Raw genomic sequence first — 13,415 nt, forward strand, 5'->3', positions numbered from 1 at the left:
TAGTTTCAAATCTTGCTGAACTAATTTGAATTCAAGGGAACTGTATTTGAATTTGATGATTTAGAATTTCTTAGAAGTAAAATTTGATTCAATTGAACTGAATTTGACGTTGTTGAACTAGAATTTGAATGTAGGTGAACTAGTTTCAAATCTTATTGAACTAGTTTAGAATTCAAGGGAACTGAATTTGAACTGGTTTCAAATCTTTTTGAACTAATTCTGAATTCAAGGGAACTATATTTGAATTTGATGAACTAGAATTTATGAGAAGTAAAATTTTATTCAAGTGAACTTTATTTGAAGGTGTTGAACTACAATTTGAATGCAGGTGAACTACTTTCAAATCTTGTTGCACTAATTTTGAATTCAAGGGAACTGAATTTGAAGTGGTTTCAAATCTTGTTGAACTAATTTTCAATTCAGTTGAACTGTGTTTGAATTTGAAGAACTATAAATTATTAGAAGTAAAATTCGATTCAAGTGAACTGAATTTGAAGTTGTTTAACTACAATATGAATGTAGGTGAAGAGAGGGAGGTTGAATGTTGGTGAACTAGTTTATAATTTTCTTGAACTAATTTTCAATTCAAGGGAACTGAATTAGAACTAGTTGAACAATAATTAATTGAATGTAAAATTCCATTCAAGGGAACTGAATTTGAACTAGTTGAACTAAAAATTTAATGTTGGTGAACTAGTTTCCAATCTTGTTAAATTAATTTTGAATTCAAGGAACTGTATTTGAATTTGATGAACAAGAATTTATTAAAAGTAAAATATGATTCAAGTGAACTGAATTTCAAGTGGTTGAACTCTGATATGAATGTACGTGAACTCGTTTCAAATCTTGTTGAACTAATTTTGAATTCAAGGGAACTGTAATTGAATTTGATGAACTAGAATTTATTAGAAGTAAAATTTGATTCAATTGAACTGAATTTGAATTTGTTGAACTACAATTTGAATTTAGGTGAACTAGTTTCAAATCTTGTTAATATAATTTTGAATTCAAGGGAACAGAATTTGATCTGGTTTCAAATCTTTTTGAACTAATTCTGAATTTAAGAGAACTTTATTTGAATTTGATGAACTAGAATTTATTAGAAGTAAAATTCGATTCAAGTGAACTAAATTTGAAGTTATTGAACTACAATATGAATATACGTGAAGAGAGGGAGGTTGAATGTTGGTGAACTAGTTTCCAATTTTGTTAAACTAATTTTGAATTCAAGGGAATTGAATTTGAACTAGTTGAACAAGAATATATTAGATGCAAAATTCAATTCAAGTGAATTGAATTCGAACTGGTTGAACTGAAAATTTAATGTTTGTGAACTAGTTTCCAATCTTGTTGAACTAATTTTGAATTCAAGGAACTGTATTTGAATTTGATGAACTAGAATTTATTAAAAGTAAAATTTGATTCAATTGAACTAAATTTGAAGTTATTGAACAACAATATGAATGTACGTGAACTAGTTTCAAATCTTGTTGAACTAATTTTGAATTCAAGGGACCTGTAATTGAATTTGATGAACTAGAATTTATTAGAAGTAAAATTTGATTCAAGTGAACTGAATTTGATGTTGTTCAACTACAATTTGAATGTAGGTGAACTAGTTTAAAATTTTGTTGAACTAATTTTGAATACAAGGGAACTGAATTTGATCAGTTTAAAATCTTTTTGAACTAATTTTGAATTCAAGAGAACTATATTTGAATTTGATGAACTAGAATTTATTAGAAGTAAAATTCGATTCAAGTGAACTGAATTTGGTGTTGTTGAACTACAATATGAATGTACGTGAAGAGAGGGAGGTCGAATGTTGGTGAACTAGTTTCCAATTTTGTTAACGTAAATTGGAATTCAAGGGAACTGACTATGAACTAGTTAAACAAGAATATATTAGATGTAAAATTCAATTCAAGTGAACCGAATTAGAACTGTTTGAACTAAAAATTTAATGTTTGTGAACTAGTTTCCAATCTTGTTGAACTAATTTTGAATTCAAGGAACTGTATTTGAATTTGATGAACTAGAATTTATTAAAAGTAAAATTTGATTCAAGTGAACTTAATTTGGAGTTGTTGAACTACAATATGAATGTACGTGAACTAGTTTCAAATCTTGTTGAACTAATTTTGAATTCAAGGAAACTACACTTGAATTTGATGAACTAGAATTTATTAGAAGTAAAATTTGATTCAAGTGAACTGAATTTGAAGTTGTTGAACTACAATTTGAATGTAGGTGAACTAGTTTCAAATCTTGTTGAACTAATTTTGAATTCAACGGAACTGAATTTGAACTGGTTTCAAATCTTTTTGAACTAATTTTGAATTCAAGGGAACTATATTTTAATTTGATGAACTAGAATTTATTACAAGTAAAATTCGATTCAAGTGAACTGAATTCGAAGTTGTTGAACTACAATATGAATGTACGTCAAGAGAGGGAGGTTGAAGAATGGTGAACTAGTTTCCAATTTTATTGAAGTAATTTTGAATTCAAGGGAACTAAATTTGAACTAGTTGAACAAGAATTTATTAGATGTAAAATTCAATTAAAGTGAACTGAATATCTAACTGGTTGAACTAAAAATTTAATGTTGGTGAACTAGTTTCCCATCTTATTGAACTAAATTTGAATTGAAGGAATTGTATTTGAATTTGATGAACAAGAATTTATTAGAGGTAAAATTCGTTTAAACGGAACTGAATTTGATGTTGTTGAACTTCAATATGAATGTACGTGAACTAGTTTCAAATCTTGTTGAACTAATTTTGAATTAGAGGGAACTGTATTTGAATTTTATGAACTAGAATTTATTGGAAGTAAAGTTCGATTCAAGTGAACTGAATTTGAAGTTGTTGAACTACAATTTGAATGTAGGTGAACTAGTTTCAAATCTTGTCGAACTAATTTTTAATTCAAGAGACCTGTATTTGAACTGGTTTCAATTCTTTTTGAACTAATTTTTAATTAAAGGGGACTGTATTTGAATTTGATGAACTAGAATTTATTAGAAATAAAATTTGATTCAAGTGAATTGAATTTGAAGTTGTTGAACTACAACGCTGTCGGGACCCCGATCCTAAGTCATAGGAATCCAGCCTGTAACACATCGCATCTCTTTGCGGTCTCACGCACGGTTAAATCCACGGCTGCAGCCTTACCTTAGCCGGGACCGTTTGCGTCTTTTGACTCACGTATGCAATAGTGTCGCTAGCATTCCAATGTCACAGAACCCGGATCGACAAGTCTAGTCACAAACCAAAGTGGCAGTACCGCACAAGGACAGGCATACATGACCCAACAAAGCAGGTGTCGGTCACCAGCGAGTGTAGACGAGTCGTAGCAAGCTACAAGGACTCCATTACATCGCGTGACATTTCCCCAAAGGGGACAGACACAGCAGCTAAGAAGGACACATGCCGGTCAACCAATGTGTCCGGAGCAGTAGCGAACTACCAAGGCTCGTTGGATCACAAAGGGGAATTTCCTTGTAAGGAGTGCTACTAAAGTTCACGACTAGGTAATCGAACCCCATACATATCAAGTACGACACACGTACGCATAGCATACCGATATGTATAGATACATCGATGGCATCACAACATAACCATAAACATACAAGCTTTATTTAAGAGGCTCGGAAGAGCCACACACATAATATTACACATTAAGGGTCTCACGATCCATAATAGCAGTCATTCAGTTACAAGCCAGCGGAAGAGTTTAAACTGTCTGAGTACGGACAGGGCAACTAGAAGGCACACGGCCTGACTATACTACAGACCCAACCTAGGGCCAGATCGTAGCTGGGACACCAGCTACTCGTCATCGTCGATGTCTACGAAGAACCCTCCATTAGGGTCATTAGCAACCTCTGCAACATTTATTAAGCAAACATGAGTACGAAGGTACTCAGCAAGACTTTAGGATATCTAACTACTCATGCAAGGTATCAAAAGAGTATTGTGGGGTTCATGCGGAAAGCCAGCATCTGACTCGTGGCTAAACAAGTTGCATTTTTAAATAATTTTGACAACTTGATTTCTCGCACACGAGTCCACTAGCACCACAACAATACACTATCGTGGAATCATCCCGTCTCCATACGGAATTGCCGTCCACGACACTCACGCTTATCTTGACAATTTTATGACTAGCCATTGAAGTTATCTATGAACAACATATGTCTCCAAGTAGTCCATATCCGCGGACGCGGCTATTCAAATAGATCATAACCCTGCAGGGGTGTAGTTAGACACACACGCTCTCGCCACTTATCGCCATGTGCACGTCATGCACCTCGGCAATCTTCAAGCGGAAGCCCAGCGAGGGAGTCGGCCACGACCGTTAACCACACTAGTACCTAGTCCAGGTTTATCGCCTATCTGAGAGTAATCCGTACGGAAGTCCAGCCGAGGTTTCCACCACGGCCTCAAACGATGTGCGCAGGGTTCCCAAGCCCACCATTCGGATGCCACTTGGTACACCGTGCCACTGCCTACCGCATCACGGCCCACCTCTCAGGTCAGCACCATGCACGGCCTCCAGCATTACTATAAACACCAGAAACTACTTGCAACTCCTGGACCGAGTACTAAGCGATTAGGCCGAGCGGGGTCATATTTCAGGGCCCAGCATGTGGTAGTATCTAGTCTTGGATTACATACACGGAACTCAGTTCCTAAGGACGGTTCCAATGAAACAACCCGCCATGTACTCCTACACAGCCTTTCACCGGTACCTTTACCAAATCAGGTTCAACACACAACCTTTGCTTACCGAACACATTCTCACAATTCTGTTCATCTCCTAGATGACAGACCATACACAACTCTAAGCATAGCATGCATAGCAGGATAAGGCACAACATAGCTCAAGCAACTATCAGGTATGCTAGGTTGCAAGGTTCGGCTATTTACTGTGACAAGGTTAGGTCATGCAAAGGAAGTGGGTTCAACTAACGTGGCAAAAGCATTTGAAGCATTGGATCCTAATGCAATAAATAAGTGCAGGAGCAAGAACATGGGATTTATCGGGATGATCAAAATGGTTGCTTGCCTTGTTGCTCAGAGGAGGGACAATATCCGTCAGACGGATATTCGGTGGAATCCGGGGGTGCGGAGCCTATCGAGATGAAGGGCAACAATCAATAACAATCATATGCAAACAAGATGATGCATGAGCATGGCATGAGAATGCAAGGTGATATACTAATATAATCAACATGTATTAGGTTTGAAGTTGATTTGAATCACATTCAAATATCAATTCAAATGAGGTATTCTCGGATACCGATTTAATTGATTCGACCTGATGCTCAGATCAACTTGATGTTAGCATGCATGAGATGTCATGTTAAGGTACTCGTTTGTTATTAGAACCATGTTTGATCATGTCAAACAAGAAGAAATTTAAATACTTTTCATATTCTATTTATAAAGTATTTATAAGAATTGACTTATTCATTAATCTACATGTTTGGGTTCTGTAACTTTTTCAAACATGATTGAAAATAGCATATTCAGATTCCTTGAATTTTTCTGATACTTTTTCATATATAAATTATTTTCATTGGAGTTACAGATTAATTTCTATGAATTTTTGAAGTTTTAAACATTTCTGGAATTATTTTTATACTGGAAAATACTTTTATTGCATCAGCATGACATCAGCAGGTCCATCTGGCCGTTGAAAGTCAAACCTGACCAGTGGGACCCACTGGTCAGTCTCTCTGGTCAATTTTAGATTAGGATTAATCTTATTTAGTTAATTAAACTCACTGGACCCACATGTCAAAAGTGTCTTATTTATTAATCTGATTTATTTTTATTATCTCTAAACTATCCAGAGGCTAGCCCCACCCGTCAGTGGCTTAGGCCAGCCGAGATCCACCGCCGGCAAGGTCGTCCTTGCCGGCGGGGAGCCTCCGGCGACCACCAGAACGGCGGAGGGGCTCGGAAACGGCGCCCAAGGGGCCAAACGCTGCGCGGAGAGCACCAAAAGAACGGCACATCTCCCGCAGCTCCATTTCTGCACTTAGTCGGGGCTGATCTGGCCGGAGATGACGCCGGCGACGAGCTTGGCGGCGGCCAAGGTTCGGGCGTCATCGAGGTCATTGATACAGAGAGAACTACGCACGGTTCTTAGCTCCTACAACATCTACGCGACGGCCTGAAGCTGCTGGTGCCCTCAGAAGGACGAGCTGATCACCGGAGGGCTACCGGCGACGAGCTGCAGCGAAGGATCTTGTCGGGCTCCGGTGGAACTAGGCCTAGAGGAGGGGATCGACTGGGAGATCTTAGGGGAAACGACCGCATGCTCACGGGGAGTGCAGAGCAGAGCTTAGACGGCTCGGGGAAGGGCTGAGGGCCACGAATCGAGCAGAGCTCGCCGGCGGCCGAAGGTTGAAGACGACGGTGCCGTGGGCGTTGCAGGGCTCGGGGAAGCTTCGGCTTCTGCAGGGAGGACCAGATCGACGAGGCGGAGCTAACGGCACACTCAGAGAGGGGATCCTATGGCTAGGGGCACGGGCAGCTCGAGCTTTGCTCGGGCTCCAATGGCGGCAGAAGGAGGGAGGAGAGATCCGAGAGGAGAGGGGGATCTCGCGCTGGGAATGGATAGGGTCGGCCACGGGGAGCTTATCCCCGTGCTTGCCAGCGCGAAACGGCGGCCAGGCAGCCAGGGAGCTACGTGGAGGCGCGCGGCGACGCGGAGGCCACCTCCTGCTCCTACTCGCGAGGAGGGAGACGACAGGAGGAGCTGGGCTGGGCCGGCTAGGCGACAAGTAAGGTTTTCCATTTTTTTTCTGTTTTGTTTCTGTTTTAAATACTAAAATTGATTTACTAATTATTTCAGCTCCCAAATAAAATGTAAAAGCTATGTTAAGCACCCTAGAATATTTGTTGGAATATTTCCAACCATTTCCAGAGTTTTCAACATTTTTGAAAATTTAAAGTTTCTGATTTCAAATTTAAAACTTGAAACCAGTAGCTTTTTGCATTTATTTAAAATACTTAAAGTGTCAATAAAATGGTATTCTTCATTGCTCATTTGCTTTCATGATTTATCAGAAAGTTTGAACTTTTCTTGAGGCCATTTTGGATTCATTGATTTTAACTAGTTTGAGAATTCCTTTATTTAAAGAAGTGGCTAGGGTTTTTGAGCTTTCCTTCATCACTACCTTTGTTCTTGTTGAAATTTTCTTAGATGCAATGCAAAGAAGGCATGAGCACAAGACTAACTTGCTTAAGGTGTCAGGGATGTGACAACTCACCCCCACTCAAAGAAATCTCGTCCCGAGATTTAGAAGTCGTCGGGAATAACGCAGGATACTCAAGTCGGAGACGATCCTCTCTTTCCCAAGTTGCCTCCTTTTCAGAATGATTTGACCATTGAACTTTAAGAAACTTGAGGTTTCGACGTCGAGTGGTATGCTCAGCTTGATCAAGAATACGCACGGGGTATTCTCGGTGTGAAAGGTTATCTTGGAGATCAAGCGTTTCGTGGTCCACCTCACGGATAGGACCCGAAAAGCAACGCCTGAGTTGCAAGACGTGGAAGACATCATGAACCTTGGAAAGATGCGGAGGAAGTTCCAACTGGTAGGCAACTTCTCCTCGTTTGGCAAGAATGCGAAAAGGACCAATGTAACGAGGAGCCAACTTGCCCTTGATACCGAATCGATGGGTACCCTTCAAAGGTGTAACCCGAAGGTAAGCCTTCTCGTCAACTTCAAAGGTCACAGCCTTATGATGACGATCATATTGGCTCTTTTGACGAGACTGGGCTGTTTTCAACTTTTCACGAATAATGCGAACCTGCTCTTCTGCATCCTGGATCATATCCGGGCCAAAGAGTTGCCTCTCTCCGGTTTCTGACCAATTAAGAGGTGTTCGACATCTTCGTCCATAGAGAACTTCAAAAGGGGCTTTGCCCAAGCTTGATTGATAACTATTGTTATAAGCGAATTCGGCGAATGGAAGGCACTTCTCCCAATTCATACCGAACGATATAACACAAGCTCGAAGCATATCTTCTAAGATTTGATTCACTCTTTCTACTTGACCACTTGATTGGGGATGGAAAGCAGTGCTAAAAGATAAGTGAGTCCCCATGGCATTCTGAAAACTTTCCCAGAAGCGAGAAGTAAAGATACTCCCACGGTCCGAGTTAATCTCCAGGGGAACACCATGAAAAGACACTATTCGGGAGATATATAACTCTGCTAGCTGGCTAGCTGTTATGCTCTCACGAACAGGAAGAAAATGAGCCACTTTGGAAAGACGGTCAATGACCACAAAGATAGCATTATTTCCTTTCTTGGTCTTGGAAATCCGGTAATGAAATCCATACTAACTTTATCCCATTTCCATTCAGGAATAGCTAGAGGTTGAAGGGTGCCAGCAGGCCTTTGATGTTCTGCCTTAACTCGACGACAAATGTAGCAGTTAGCGACGAACTCAGCAATTTCTCTCTTCATCCTAGTCCACCAGAACCTCTGGCGTAGGTCCTGATACATCTTAGTACTACCGGGATGAATGGTGAGAGGAGAATCATGAGCCTCCTTAAGGATTAACTGCCTTAGGTGTGGGTTCTTAGGAACCACTAGACGATTCTGGAAGAACATAACACCTTGATCGTTCATAGAAAATTCTTTAGCATTACCGCTAAAAATATTCTCCTTGATCCGTGATATACCCTTGTCACGCTTTTGGCCAGCTATAATTTGATCCTTAAGAGTAGGCTTCGCCACCAGGGTAGAAAGGAATCCTTGAGGAACAATATGAAGATTCAACTTCTGGAAGTCCTCATGGAGATGTGGTTGACCTTGTTTTAGCATCAAATTGTTACAATAAGATTTATGACTTAGTGCATCGGCCATAACATTGGCCTTCCCCGGGGTGTAAGTTATCCCTAAGTCGTAATCCGAGATCAACTCAACCCACCGTCTTTGCCTGAGATTCAAATCCGGTTGGGTGAAGATATATTTCAGACTTTGGTGATCAGTGAATATTTCGCAACGATTACCCAAAAGGTAATGTCGCTAGGTTTTTAGTGCATGGACCACAGCTGCAAGCTCAAGGTCATGTGTGGGATAATTATCCTCATGTGGACGCAACTGTCGAGACGCGTATGCGATCACATGACGATCTTGCATGAGAATGCAACCTAATCCTTGTCGCGAGGCGTCGCATTAGATAACAAAGTCCTTAGAAAATCTGGTGGTAGCAACACAGGTGCGGAAGTCAGGCGTCTTTTCAGTTCCTGAAAACTATGCTCACACTGTGGTGTCCACTCGAACTTTTTATCCTTCTTGAGGAGTTCAGTTAGAGGCTTTGCAACCTTGGAGAAATTCTCGACAAAGCGGCGACAATAGCTCGCTAGACCAAGAAAACTCCTAACTTGCTTAACCGATTCAGGTTGAGTCCAATCAAGGACAGCTTGAACTCTCTCGGGATTGACAGCAATACCCTTACCAGAGATTATGTGACCTAAATAGGTCACTTCTGGTAACCAAAATTCACATTTTGAAAACTTGGCATAAAGGCGATGCTCTCGAAGTTTCATCAATACCAGCCTTAGATGCTCGGCATGTTCTTGTTCGTTCTTCGAGTAGATGAGAATATCATCGAGGTATACCATGACGAATTTATCCAAATACTCCATGAAGATTGAATTCATCAGACGAGAGAAGGTGGCTGGGGCATTGGTTAAACCGAAAGACATGACGGTGTACTCGTATTGTCCATAACGAGTAACAAAAGCCGTTTTTGGAATGTCCCCGTTCTTAATCTTGATTTGATGGTTTCCCAACCTCAAATCCATTTTGGAGAAGACTGAGGATCCAGTGAGCTGATCGTACAGATCATTGATCCTGGGGAGCGGATACTTGTTCTTTATGGTGACCAGATTAACTGGTCGGTAATCTACAACCATCCGATCCGTTCTGTCTTTCTTCTTGACGAAGAGGACGGGGCAAGCCCAAGGAGAAGAGCTAGGACGAATGAAACCTTTGTTCAAGGCCTCATCTAGTTGCTTCTTAAGTTCGGCTAGCTCCAGGGGTGCCATCTTATAAGGTCTTCTGGCTATTGGGACAGTTCCCGGAACAAGATCTATCACGAACTCTACATCTCTGTCAGGTGCAATTCCTGGCAGTTCCTCTGGAAAAACATCCGGGAAGTCACGGACTACCGGAATGTCTTCAAGTTCCGGAAGAGGGTTGGCATTTAGGGAATAGAGTTGGCATTTGGCAACTCGAGTAGAGACATTTACTATCTCCCCCGAGGGATGGGTAAGCTGGACATTTCTAGAATTGGTATCAATCTTGGCATAGTGAGCTGACATACAGTCCATGCCCAAGATGATATTAATATCCGAAGATTTCAATGCTATTAATGAGGCTAGAAAAACTAGCCTGTCTACTAGAATTTCATTGTCATAGGTTATCCTAGAGATTTTCCATTTACTACCAGGAGTTTGGACAACCAATGGGATTGGCATATCACAAAAAGACATGTTATGCAACTGTGCATAACTTTCTGAAATGAAGGAATGAGAAGACCCAGTGTCAAAGAGAACGGACGCTGGGTGATGATTAACAAGAAGCGTACCCAGCATGACGTCGGGATCCTCTGCAGCTTCTTCTGCTGACACATAGTTCACACGACCACGTGCAGGAGTTGGCTTCACATAGTAAGCTTTGCCCGACTTGGCTTGCCCGACGGACTTTCCAGGTTGCTTGGCACCCACATTCTGAGGACACTCACGGGAATAGTACCCTGGTTCTCCACACTTGTAGCATATCACTTGGTTGGCACGTGGTGCAGCATTGCTAGCTGGACCACCATAAGCTTTTGCTGGAGGGTTGGCCTGATTCGTCTGAGGCGCCACGTAGGATGGCCTCGGAGTGTATCTTGGCGGCAGAGAACTGTTTGGAACCCACAGCCTGCGTTTTGGAAACGCGGAACCAGAAGACGAGCCAAAGTCACGGGAGTGCTTCCTTGTGGCTTCGAAGTCAGCATGACCAGTCTCGGCACTGATCGCTTTGTTGACCAGGGCTTGAAAGCTTGCACACTCATGGAGGCGCAGATCACGACGAAGCTGAGGGCTCAGACCCTTACGGAACCTTGCTTGCTTCTTGGCGTCAGTAGACACCTCGTCTGTTGCATAGCGGGCGAGATTACCGAACTCGCGGCTATAGGCATCCACAGTCAACTTGCCCTGAGTGAAGGCACAGAACTCCTCTCTCTTTCTGTCCATCAGGCCCTCTGGAATATGGTGCAGACGAAAGGCTGCACTGAAGTCTGCCCATGTGGCTACTGGTTCAGCAGGACGCATAGCTTCAAAGTTCTCCCACCACAGATTGGTGGGTCCTTCCAGGAAATACGCCGCAAAGGTTACCTTGTCGGCCTCAGACACATTCGCGGAGCGAATCTTGCGTGAGATGTTGCACACCGAGTCATCAGCGTCGAGGGGATCGACGGAGTGATGAAACTTTGGAGGATTTAGCTTCACAAAGTCATTGAGGGACACTGCACCATTCCTAGGCTTACGAGTCGTATTCTGCTCAATACGCTCTAACAGTCGGTTGGTCTCCCTTTTATTTCTCTCTGCCTCAAGCATCACTTCCGCCAGAGAGGGCGGGTGAGGCAGGTCTTCCTGCGACGCTTGACTACCCTCGCCTTGCTCATGACCAGGGGCACGGTTCAACCTGGTGAACACCATCCTGACAAACAAACTCACAGCTTAGACCAATATCATATCAATACCAGCTATGGATTAAGAATGTACTGAACACACGGAATGCGGAAATGAATATCCGAACAGCATGGTAACAAGCAACTACTATATATACACCATGGTTCATACACACCCTTACATAGTTCAGTACAACCTTAACCGAAGAGCAAACTACTGAAATTATGAAACTACTCATCAGAGGCTTGCAAGCTTCCTATACATTATTTATCTAGGCCTCCGGAATTCATTTCACATCACAGGCATACTTCACAAGTCACACAGGACTGTGAACGTACAACTACTACCACACTATCCTTCCGCTCACAGCTCAGGCATCCGCATAGAACATCTCATAGAGATTACCTCCATGACCTGGAAGCTCAACCTGCGGATCAGGAAACACTCTAGCCTAAGATCCCTCGGATCCGTAAGGACACGGATGTGGCCTTGGTCCCCTGACTGGTGGTAAGAGGGGTCCCCGAAGAGGTGTGACTCCTCCTATAGCTGGCCAGTCAACGTGAGCCGGAAGATGGGTCCTAACAGGGTTCAGCATCTCCATCTCTCCATACCCTGTCTGGACTACCGGTGCCAGCTGCGTCAAAGCCGTCCACAGATGGGCACGGGTAGCATAAAGCTCCATGCGGAGAGCACGAGCATCCCTGTCTCTGTTCTCTAGCATCTCAACAGTGGACTGCAGTAGTGGATCCTCCATAGAAGAATCAAAATAGACTCCACTGAGGTATCCCTCTTCACCAGGCTGAGAGGCCGGAACATAGCAGAACTCTGAATTCTGCAGCAGTGCATGTCTCGCTCTCATAATGGTCAGCATTGAATAGGCAGCATCTTGTACTGCCATGTCAACAATGACTCCCAACCCATAGGACCAATGGATTGGCTTCTCAGCTCCAGGGTAGTCTGGAAATACCCTAACAGTGCAGATGTACTGGCTCTCGTTGAAGTCTCGGTACTGTTCCTCCACTGTGTACTCAGGGTACCAGCGGTAACCGCACACCGACATCACCCTGACCAGCATGGCCGTATGACCCGGTACATCAATGCACCTGGTCAGACGTACCACCTGACGAGAAGGACGGCCAGGCATCTGTAAATAGAGAGTAATGCAAAAGCATTAGAGCTCTGAATGCAAAATTGGGCAGCATAACGGATGTAAATGCTCAAAACATATTTTGAGACAACCCAAAATGGAATAGCGTAACCACTCAACTATCAAGTTCAACTCTCTGATCATCAAACTTACTTCCTTTTTCCTAGGAATGAAAGAAACCCAAATATCTCTTGACCCGTAGTCCTATAATCTACCGATCAGAAACACGAGCCTAGAAGAAGATGAGTAACCTAGTCCTTAATTCCCGCAGAAAATACGAGGATGACCAGAATAGAATAACTTGAGAAGAGAACAAGAGTCTTATGTTCCCTTCCACAAACAATTCCCTTATATATAACTAGAGCAATTCTAGACTCAACTTTGACCAGTTTGGCTTAGTAATCCTATAGTCGGTCAGGCTCTGATACTAACGCTGTCGGGACCCCGATCCTAAGTCATAGGAATCCAGCCTGTAACACATCGCATCTCTTTGCGGTCTCACGCACGGTTCACTCCACGGCTGCAGCCTTACCTTAGCCGGGACCGTTTGCGTCTT

This window comes from Hordeum vulgare, chromosome 6H (assembly GCF_904849725.1).
Source record: "Hordeum vulgare subsp. vulgare chromosome 6H, MorexV3_pseudomolecules_assembly, whole genome shotgun sequence".
NCBI classification, from domain to species: domain Eukaryota; kingdom Viridiplantae; phylum Streptophyta; class Magnoliopsida; order Poales; family Poaceae; genus Hordeum; species Hordeum vulgare.